The 11,363-nt window shown below is 57.1% G+C and overlaps 2 non-coding genes and 1 pseudogene across 2 annotated transcripts; all 3 read right to left on the bottom strand.

Moving 5' to 3' along the window:
• Nucleotides 1-337, bottom strand: part of LOC146871525 (28S ribosomal RNA) — a 1,995-nt pseudogene extending 1,658 nt beyond the window's left edge.
• Nucleotides 338-749: 412 nt separating this feature from the next.
• Nucleotides 750-900, bottom strand: LOC146871526 (5.8S ribosomal RNA). Its single transcript, XR_014959956.1, has one exon. It is a non-coding gene; the product is annotated as a 5.8S ribosomal RNA (ribosomal RNA).
• Nucleotides 901-1,693: 793 nt separating this feature from the next.
• LOC146871527 (18S ribosomal RNA) lies at nucleotides 1,694-3,506 on the bottom strand. The gene has a single exon (XR_014959674.1). It is a non-coding gene; the product is annotated as an 18S ribosomal RNA (ribosomal RNA).
• Between the last annotated feature and the right edge of the window lie 7,857 nt (nucleotides 3,507-11,363).

Raw genomic sequence — 11,363 nt, forward strand, 5'->3', positions numbered from 1 at the left:
GTACTTGTTGGCTACCGGTCTCGCGCCCGTATGTAGCCTTAGATGGAGTTTACCACCCGCTTTGGGCTGCATTCCCAAGCAACCCGACTCCGAGAAGACCAGATCCTGGCACGTCGGGGGCCGCTACCGGCCTAACACCGTCCTCGTGGGGCATCGATCAGAAGGACTTCGGCCCCCTGAGCGACGCAGGGGAGTCGGTCTTCTGTACGCCACATTTCTCGCGCCCGCTGCCAGGTGGGGATTCGGCGCTGGGTTCTTCCCTCTTCACTCGCCGTTACTGGGGGAATCCTGGTTAGTTTCTTTTCCTCTGCTTAGTAATATGCTTGAATTCAGCGGGTCGCCACATCTGATCTGAGGTCGTAGTCAGAAAGAAAACGCCGGAGCATGAAGGGGGAGCCGGGGAAGGCCAGCCCCCTGCCGGAGCAGGGGCCTGGCATACCCGGCAGCACACGCCCTCTTCCCCCAGGAAGCCGGCCGCGGAGGAGGGTGCTCGAGGCGCGTGCGTGGGCAGCCGGTGGGACACCACAAACAGCCACGCAGCCAGGCGCCCAGGGCAGACCAGTCGCCAGGCCCCCTTCTCGGGTGGCAAGGTGCGCCGGCGGCGTACCTCAGCGGTAGGACCCGGCGAGGGACCCTGCCACGGACGATCAGGGGCTCTGACCTTGTGGGGGGACGAAGGGGAAGCGGAGCTCACCCTGCGAGGACCCCAGCCGCGTCCCGGGGAAGCCCCGGGGCTATTGACGATCGAGCGACCCTCAGACAGGCGTAGCCCCAGCAGGAACCCAGGGCCGCAAGGTGCGCTCGAAGTGTCGATGATCAGTGTGTTCTGCAATTCACACTAATTCTCGCAGCTAGCTGCGTTCATCGACGCGCGACCCGAGTGATCCACCGCCAAGAGTCACAGGCAACTTTGAGAACGTTCGCCTACCTGTGGGCGCAGGAGAGGAGGGAGGAAGGTGACGCCGTCCGTCCGCCGCCCGCACGGCGAGACGGCCCGGTGCGCCCTGTTCAAGGCTTTCCGTCTGGGAGTCAGACAGCACCGTCGGACGAAAAAAAACATTGCCAGACGCTCGGCCTGGGAGCCTGCCCCCACGCACCCATCCGGGGGCTAGGGAGGGGGTTCCCGGAGCAACAGGAGCAGGCAGCCCCGCAGCCACCGGTCCCTCCTGGGGTAACCCAGGAGGGACCACGCGAGTCTTCAAACCCCTCAGCCCGGCCACACGGGACCGGGTCGGACCGGGTACCTGGAAAGGAGGGAGGGTCACTCCACCTGCACATCAGCTGTCTGTCACCGGGCGGCCCCGAGCCGTGCCAGCGGGCTGGCGATCAGCCCACCTCCACCCTTGCCTGGGTCGGAGGCACCAGAAGGGAAGAGTCAGGCGGCTCCCCATCTCGCACGTCTCCCACCGAGAGAAGCCGGGGTCCCCTCGCAGGCCCTCGGCCCCATCTCTTCCAGGCCACCTTGCCGCGTGAGAAGTGTTGCTCCTCGGTCGCCCAAAACCCGGTCAGGTTGGGCTGGGTCTCGGGAATCCAGAGTGCCCAGACGGCGCCAGGGCCTTTTCGAGGGAGGGGTGGTGCCAGCCAAGGGATGCACTGCCATTCGGTTCTCCCCCCCTCACCGCTGGGGGGGGGGGGGGTCGTGCTGGGTGAGCTTGGGTTCCGTCTTGGAGAGGGACAGGGGATGGGGGCCGCCCCCTGTCCCTCACACGTCAGTCGGGAAACCTTGTTAAGACTTTTACTTCCTCTAGATAGTCAAGTTTGATCGTCTTCTCAGCGCTCCGCCAGGGCCGTTGCCGACCCCGGCAGGGCCGATCCAAGGACCTCACTAAAACATCCAATCGGTAGTAGCGACGGGCGGTGTGTACAAAGGGCAGGGACTTAATCAACGCAAGCTTATGACCCACACTTACTGGGAATTCCTCGTTCATGAGAAATAATTGCAATCCCCAATCCCTATCACGAACAGGGTTCAGCGGGTTACCCGCACCTGTCGGTGAAGGGCAGACACACGCTGATCCGTTCAGTGTAGCGTGCATGCAGCCCCGGACATCTTAGGGCATCACAGACATGTTATTGCTCGATCTCGTGTGGCTGAACGCCAGTTGTCCCTCTGAGAAGTTGGACGCCGACCGCTGGGGGTCGCGTAACTAGTTAGCATGGAGGAGTCTCGTTCGTTATTGGAATTAGCCAGACAAATCGCTCCACCAACTAAGAACGGCCATGCACCACCACCCACAGAATCGGGAAAGAGCTATCAATCTGTCAATCCTTTCCGTGTCTGGGCTGGGTGAGGTTTCCAGTGTTGAGTCAAATTAAGCCGCAGGCTCCACTCCTGGTGGTGCCCTTCCGTCAATTCCTTTAAGTTTCAGCATTGCAACCATACTCCCCCGGGAACCAAAAGACTTTGGTTTCCTGGAAGCTGCTCGGCGGGTCATGGGAATAACGGCGCCGGATCGCTAGTCGGCATCGTTTATGGTCGGAACTACGACAGTATCTGATCTTCTTCGAACCTCCGACTTAAGTTCTTGATTAATGAAAACATTCTTGGCAAATGCTTTCGCTTTGGTTCGCCTTGCGCCGGTCCAAGAATTTCACCTCTAGCGGCACAATACAAATGCCCCCGGCCATCCTTCTTAATCATGGCCCTTGTTCCGAAAACCAATAAAATAAAACCGAAGTCCCATTTCATTATTCCTAGATGAAGTATTCAGGCGACCGGCCTGCTTTGAACACTCTAATTTTTTCAAAGTCAACGCTTCGGACCCCCAGGACACTCAGCCAAGAGCATCAAGGGGGCGTCGAGAGGCAGGGGTTAGGACAGGCGGTAGCTCGACTCGCGGCGGACCGCAAGCTCGATCCCAAGATCCAACTACAGGCTTTTTAACTGCAGCAACTTTAATATACGCTATTGGAGCTGGAATTACCGCGGCTGCTGGCACCAGACTTGCCCTCCAATGGATCCTCGTTAAAGGATTTAAAGTGTACTCATTCCAATTACAGGGCCTCGAAAGAGTCCTGTATTGTTATTTTTCGTCACTACCTCCCCGAGTCGGGAGTGGGTAATTTGCACGCCTGTTGCCTTCCTTGGATGTGGTAGCAGTTTCTCAGGCTCCCTCTCCGGAATCAAACCCCGATTCCCCGTTACCCGTGGTCACCATGGTAGGCACAGAAAGTACCATTGAAAGTTGATAGGGCAGACATCCGAATGTATCGTCGCCGTCACGGGGACGTGCAATCGGCCCGAGGTTATCTAGTCACCAAAGCGGCCGGGCGAGCTCGGATTGGTCTTGGTCTGATAAATGCACGCATCCTGGGAGGTCAGCGCTCGTCGGCATGTATTAGCTCTAGAATTACCACAGTTATCCAAGTAACAGATGGAGCGATCAAAGGAACCATAACTGATTTAATGAGCCATTCGCAGTTTCACTGTACCGGCCGTGTGTACTTACACGTGCATGGCTTAATCTTTGAGACAAGCATAAGCTACTGGCAGGATCAACCAGGTAGCCACACCTGCTGACAGGGTTAGGGGGGCCGCGTGGCCATCTCCCCGACCGGACCACCTTCACGCACCCCTCCCTCTCGGGAGCCTGCTGGGGGAAAGGAGCCCACCCACCTGGGCGGGAGGGCTCACCGGAAGGGTGGAGAGGTGGCAGGTTGCATGGGCACCGGCAGGCCCAGCCGTCTCCCCCAGGAGGGAGAGGCGGGTCGATGCGCAGCCTGAGCGAGACGCAGGGGTGCCGGAGCCTGGCGGCAGTGGCACCCCTCAGAACGGTCGTTCCGAGTTGCTGCAGAAATGTGCTGGGCAGAGAGGGGTGACTGCGTGGTGCACAAGGCCAATGGACCTGCTGGGCAGCAGCGTCCGAGGGCCTGGCGCCATCCGACCCCTTCCGCTCGGGGTCAGACCACTGGGGGGCACGAGCTGCTGGGGCCACTCGGCCTTCGCTCTGCTGCGTAGGGTGAAGGGCCTCCCGGCAGGCCCTCGAGTCGGACGGTCCATGTGGGGAGGAGGCTCCTTGCTTGAAACAGCAGCCGAGGCTGGCCAAGCAGTCTATCCCTAAACGGACCGAGAGAGCCCAATCGTTCAGAGTACGGCCCGGGCATCCCATCGCAGGCCGCCCTGCACGTGGGGCATTGCGGCTTCACATCCCTGCCTGCTCCCGGGCGAGCGGGCTCGTAGGAAAGGCCCTTTGGAAAGGGGCCGAGAGGCAGGTGCAGACCCGGGCCCCCGGGGGCCCGGGCGGGCCTAGGCACTGCTTTCCCCTGTCTCGGGATCGCCGGACCTCACGGAGGTCTGACCCAGCAAACCAGGCGAAAAAGGACCATCGGGAAGGGGCTGAGAGGCAGGTGGCTACCCAGGCCCCTGGGGGCCCCAGCGGGAGGGCCCGGGTGCTGCCTTCCCCCGTCTCGGGATCGTCAGACTTCACGGAGATCTGACCCAGCAAACCCGGCGAAAAAGGACCATCGGGAAGGGGCTGAGAGGCAGGTGCGTACCCGGGCAGGCCCAGGTTCTGCCTTCCCGTGTTTCGGACTAACCCTCTCCCTAGTAATCCGGAGGAAAATTATCCCCCTTCTTGTAATCCATGCACACGAGGTGACAGAGGGGACCCAAGGCGCGAATGTACTCGACCTCCTGGAGTCCTCGCTGGGATCGGGGAGGCAAATGGACCCTCATCGGGTCTCTGGTCACCCCAATGGAAAGCATTGTGCACTACCAGATGGCCGAGGGGATAAGCGCGACCAGATGGCCGAAGGGATAGGCGCGACCAGATGGCCGAAGGGACAGGCGCGACCAGATGGCCGAAGGGACAGGCGCGACCAGATGGCCGGGCTCGAAAGGGAAGCCATCTGGTCGCTATGTGCCCCAATGAAAGAGTGAGCGGGCCCCAGGGCATGGGGGACCGGTGGCCCAGGGCCCCAGCTCCTAAACCCAGCCAAGCAAGGGGAGGCTCCCCGGCCACAACAAAACCCTGTCCTGGGCCTTTGGCAGTGCCGCAGGCCGGGGCCCAGGGCCGGAGCCCCTGACCCGGGGCCCCTGGACCCAGCCGGGGCTCCCAGGCCTGGAGGCGCAGGGGAAGCCTCCCCGGGCCCGCCGGACCCCGTCCTGGGCACCCTGCCACGCGGCATGACCCAGGACAGAGCCCGGGTGGGGAGGCCACCCTCCCGGGGCCCTCAGGGGCCTGGCAAGAGCTCCTGAACCCAGGAAAGCAAGGGGAGGCTCCCCAGCCACAACGGAACCCCGTCCCGGGCCTTTGCAAGTGCCGCAGGCCGGGGGATGGGGCCCAGGGCCGGAGCCCCTGGACCTAGCCGGGACTCCCAGGCCCAGAGGCGCTGGGGAGGCCTCCCCGGGCCAGCGAGACCTCGTCCCGGGCACCCTGCCACGCGGCAGGACCCAGGCCGGAGCCCGGGGTGGGGAGGCCACCCTCCCCAGGGCCCTCAGGGTCCCGGCCAGAGCTCCTGAACCCAGCCAAGCAAGGGGAGGCTCCCCGGGCACAACGGAACCCCGTTCCGGGCCTATGGCAGTGCCGCAGGCCGGGGGACGGGGCCTAGGACCAGGAACCCTGGACCCAGCCGGGGCTCCCAGGCCCGGAGGCGCAGGTGAAGCCTCGCGGCGGGACAGAGGACGGAGCCCGGGGTGGGGAGGTCACCCTCCCCCAGGGCCGCAGGGAGCCCCTGAACCCAACCGAGCAAGGCGAGGCTCCCCGGGGACGATGGACCCCGTCCCGGGCCTTTGGTGGGGCAGCAGGCTGGGGACACGGGCCCAGGGCCGGAGCACACGAGCCAGGGCCCGGCATGCCCCCTGGACCCAGCCGGGGCTCCCGGGCCCGGAGGCAAAGGGAAAGCCTCCCCAGGCCCGCGGGACCTCGTTCGGGCACCCTGCCACATGGCAGGACTGAGGTCGGAGCCTGGGGTGTGGAGGCCGACCTCCCCAGGCCCCTGGACCAAGTCCAGCAGGGGGAGGCCTGCCATACCCCATCCGGGGCAGCCAGAGTACCCTGTCCCTAGTAATCCGAGGGAAGGCTACCCCCCTTTCTGGGAACCCACGCGCACCACGAGGCTCAGGGGACCCTAGGCGCGAACGTGCCTGACCTCCTGGAGCCCTGGCTGGGATCCGGGAGGCAAATGAGCCCTCATCGGGACTTCCAGGCCAGTCCGGCCATCTGGTCGCCCCATTGGAAAGCATTGCGTGCGACCAGATGGCCGAGGGGAGAGGTGCGACCAGAAGTCCGGGACCGAAAGGACTCTCATCTGCCCACCCGAGCCTTCGCGGTAGGGTTCCGCCTGCCCACGCAGGGCTTGCGGGCTCCGCTTCCCAGGGGCTCAGGGACCCCGGCTGGGACTCAAGCCCAGGGAAGGACCACCGGAGCTCTCGGGCCCGGACGCCCGGGGATGACTGCCCGGGTACCATGGAGCCAGTCCCAGGGACTTTGCCATGCCGCTGGCCGGAGGAGGGAGCCCTGGACGCCTAGGGAGGTGTTGCCCAGGCATAGCCTATCTGGTCCCCGGCAGAGAACCGCCAGCCCGGGAGGGTTGTCCAGGCATACCCTGCCCCTAGTAATCCGGAAGAAGACTACCCCCCTTTCTGGGAACCCGTGCGAACCGCGAGGCTCAGGGGACCTTAGGCGCAAATGTGCCCGACCTCCTGGAACCCTGGCTGGGATCCGGGAGGCAAATGAGCCCTCATCGGGACTTCCAGGCCAGCCCAGCCATCTGGTCGCCCCATTGGAAAGCATTGCGCGCGACCAGATGGCCGAGGGAAGAGGTGCGACCAGATGGCCAGGACCGAAATGACACCAATCTGCCCGCCCGAGCCTTCACGGCAGGGCTTCCGCCTGCCCTTGCAGGGCTCGGGGGCTGCAGGGCATGGGGACCGCAGGGCTCGGGGACTGCAGGGCTGCGGGGCTCCAGGGCTGCAGGGCTCGGAAACCCCATGCTGGGCCTCAGGCATGGGGAGGCCTGAAGGAGCTCCCGGGGCCCGGACGCCCCGGGACCCATGGAGCTCTTCCCGGGCACTTTGCCATGGCGCGGAGGGAGGGGAGGTGTTGTCCGGGCATAGACCATCTGGTCCCCGGCAAAGAACCACCAGCCTGGGGGTTGGTGTTCTGGCATACCCTGCCCCTACTAATCTGAAGGAAAGCCACCCCTCTTTCTGGGAACCCGTGCGCACCGAGACACTCAGGGGACTCTAGGCCCGGACGCACCCAGCCTCCCGGAGCCCTGGCTGGGATCGGGGAGGCGAATGAACCCCCATCGGTACTTCCAGGCAAACCCGGCCATCTGTTCGCCCCATTGGAAAGCATTGCACGCGACCAGATGGCCGAGGGGATAGGCGTGACCAGATGGCCGAGGGGATAGGCGCGACCAGATGGCCGGGACCGAAAGGACTCCCATCTGCCCGCGCAGAGCCATAGCGGTAGGGCTCCCGCCAGCCCTTGCAGGGCTCCGGGGCTCTGTACCAGGGACCCTTGTCCCGGGCAGATGGACACTTGGCAGGCCGCAGGACGTGGGCTCCCAGGCCCTGACCAAAACTCAGGAGGCCCGGGGCCAGTCCCTGCTTCTCAACCCAGCCAGGCCGGGGAGATCGGGGAGCCTGCCCAAGCACGAGGGACCCCTGTCCCGGGCTCACGGTCCCTCAGGTTGTGCGATCGTTTTCCACAATTTTTTTCAAAATTCTGCGTAGTTGCGCTACGTGAAGTCCGCCCAGCCCTACTCAGGACGTGCGCTCGTTTTCCACAATTTTTTTCAAAATTCTGCGTAGTGGCGCTGTGCAAAGTCTGCCCAACCCTACTCATGTGGGTGGCACAATCCGTGCTACAGGCCCACTAGTAGCATTTGACTTACCAGCCCTGGCACACTTAGTGCACTTTACTAGGGACCTACTAGTAAGACCAATATGCCAATCATGGATAACCAATTACCATAACAATTTATACAGGGAGCACTTGCACTTTGACAATGATCAGCAGTGGCAAAGTGCCCAAAGCATCTAAACCAGCAAAAACGAAATCCAGCATAGCATCAAAAACATAGGAGGTAGAGGCGAAAAGTCAGGAAAAACCACGCCACCGATGCCAGGTCTAACTACCAAAATATTGTTTACTGTATCCTTATAATCAAAATCAAAAATATTGATTCCAAAATATCTTCCAGCAAAAATATCGAAAGTTTCAAACTAAGACTAGAATTAACAAAAATACTGAAAACCAAAATATAGCATAAAACGTTTAAATACATTTATTCAAATTAATTGTTAAGGTTAAGAAGTCAATCAATCAAGCTTTATTTCGACAACTTGAGTCATAAAAGCAAGAAACAGGAAAGAGTATAAAAACAGGATACAAAAACACTTAAAAGCACATAGAAAGGATGATCTACCTTATTTATTAATTTTTAATGTTTTCTATACTGGGAGCAAGACCCTGAGTAGGCTATCAAGCGCTTCATTGTACAGAGCAACAAATGCAAGAACATTTTAGTAGGGTCCTACATATAGATATGTGGCATATATGAGGTTCAGAAGAGTACAAATTGATAATGAACATAAGTACAAATAGGTTGTTCAGTTTGGTGCAGTAGGAACAAGTTAAAGTACAAACAAATCATATTAGCAAGTACGAGTGAGATCGAAAGTAGAGCTTCCTTCAAAATCGGACCTTGTGATCGTCAAAGTGGGGAGAGTCACTCCCAGAGAGAGGAAATCTTAAAATACATGGGCCCTGGAGCTTAAAGACTTTTGGTGTTCATTAAACATCAGTCCTTCTTGCAGTTATACAAAAAGATACAATTGTAAAACAGGTACAAACAACAGTTCATGAGACATGTCATATGGTACACAAAGGATTGCTCCTAGGGGGAAGAAATCAATACTGCGTACAACATGGGGCCTCTTGAATGTTTGTCAGAAATCTGTCTCTCATGCTATGGCTGCAGAGGGCTCTCCGTATCGGTAATAAGTGCGAAAATGAGGTTGAAATTGGGTCTACAAATGTACCTTAGAAAAAAGCCCAACTATCCAGATTGTTTAGAACAACAATTCATCATAAAAAACAATAATACAATACATTTATAAGAGTTAAGATTAATCAGGTATGCAAAATAGATAAGAAAACCACAATCTAAATATTACAGTCGTTCGAAGGGGCAGTATTGCCAGATTAAATTGCCCCACTACTAATTCTCTAATGTTTGCCCAATAGGGCCTTATAGTATAGGGCAGCATGAGGGGTCAGCTCGGCTGATAAAAACAGAAAAGTGCTTGTGCATCAATTCAGCAAAAAAGTTACAGTTGGGAGTAGTGCTTAATGCTCGTGGCTTAGAACTGGCCTACTACATTCAACAATACTAATCTCTTGAGCCTTTCTCCTCGTAGCCCACATAAGGCCTAAAATCTTAGCTACTGCACCAAGGGAGGTCTAGCATTTGATTTTAGGATTCGCAAGGCATCCGAGAAATTCCATGTACCCAGTTGCTGGCAGATGGGTCTTAGCCATTTGGATCTATGGCGCATGTAAGCTAGGCATGCAAACAGCATGTGGGCAACGGATTCCACTACTGCCATGCATCTGGACAGTTGCTAGAATATGAGCCGTTGCTATGCCACTTAGCTTGTGTCCGGTCAACAGGTAGGGTTCCAAGCCTGAATTGTGTTTAAAGTTTCCTGTACTGTGAAACCTGGATTAAGTCTAGATAGGGCTCCAATGATCTATTGTGCTTGTGTGTTAGGAACTCTATAGTAAGTTTCCCTTGGTCGGGCTTGGTGGAGACTTGTTGTATGACCCACTCCCAATAAAGTCGTTTTACTGCATCTTTTTGTAGCAGGGGAGAAGCAGGGTGGTCCCACACTTCTCGGAGCCCTACGTCAGATGCAAGCTTCCTTACATTTGTAATCCACCCCACCTTATTAACTGTATCCAAGCGGGCTACCTCTGTTAGAGCTTTGGCATAAGACAGGAGCTCTGAGGTTGGCAAAATCCTGTCGCAGAACAGCAAGGGGCGGAACTTGGCAATATCACTTATGGGGCGTTGCTCCATATTTAGCAGAAGAGGGGATGATGGGGTATTTTGGGGGCAGCATCACCAAGTTCCCTAGGAACTTGTGCTCTGATTTACTTAGTTCGGAAATGTTGTTAAACCCCCATAGCTCAGTTCCGTACAGAGCTGAGCTGACTGCTTTTAAATTCTAGACCTGCAAAACAGCAGCAACAGGTCTGCTATGGGAGGAGCGGTGTTTTTTCCCTATTGCCCTTGTGACACGCTTATGAGCCAGTACCATTTTGGTAAGCTGGGACTTCCAGGTCATTTTGTCGGAAAGTTGGACTCCTAGATAGTGAAAAGTGCTCACTAGCTCTAGGGGAGCCCCTCCTAAAGTAAGTAACACTGAAGAAATGCTGAAGTCTGGGGCAGTGAGATTTACTATTGCTGCTTTTAACTAAGCAACATTGAGGAAAGTGTTAGACTCTTGATGAGTCGGATTTACTATTCCCACCTGAACTTTTAGCCTTGAACATTGCATTGCCTGAATTTAACGAGTCTGTTTTCTATGTCTAGTTATGTACTTTTATTTACCTGATATGATGTACTCAGCCTCCGTCTAATGTAGAGCACAAGTGAAGCGTTCCCATAATAAAACTCACTTGTTGGACCAGACATCCTTGGAATGGTTTTCCCTCAACTATTTTGCCTTCCATCCCCTTGTTTTTGCTGGACTTAGATCTCTGCACACTTTACCACTGCTGTCCAGTGCTAGAGCTGTCTTCGCCAAACATGGTAAAATTGGCTTATACCCATGGCACATTTAATTTAGATATAAGTCCTGAGTAAAGTGGTACTCCATGTACCCGGTGTCTGCAAACTAAATGCTCCTAGTGGGCCAGCGTGTGTGCTGCTGCAACTAAAGATGGAAGGAATGCTAAATCAATCAAACATTCACCCCCAGTCAAAAGATCTGGGTTAAGTCCATCATTCTTTTGCTAACTACGTCACCCCAGTTTGGACCCAGCCATATGCAAATCAGTCTTGACCCTGCTCCTCATGGGAACAGTCCAGCCTGAACTGCCAAGCCAGGTGCTCCCTGGACTGGAAACAAGCATCCTGGGATCGGGTTCTAGGTATTACCCCTCATCAGCCAGGCTAGCTTGAATCCAGTGGCACAGTGAGCAAGGAGCCCACGTCTGGGCATAGCCATCCCACTTATGGCAATAAGGGCTGTCCAACAAGAGATGGACAGAATGCTGAATCAATCAAACATTCACCCTCAGTCAAGAGATAGGAGTTAAATCCATTGTTCTTTTGCTAACTATGCCACTCCAGTTTAGACCCAGCAATATGCAAATCAGTCTTGACCCTGTGCCTCATGGGAACAG

The sequence above is a fragment of the Triturus cristatus genome, chromosome 1_1 (genome assembly GCF_964204655.1).
Source record: "Triturus cristatus chromosome 1_1, aTriCri1.1, whole genome shotgun sequence".
Classification (NCBI taxonomy): Eukaryota; Metazoa; Chordata; class Amphibia; order Caudata; family Salamandridae; genus Triturus; species Triturus cristatus.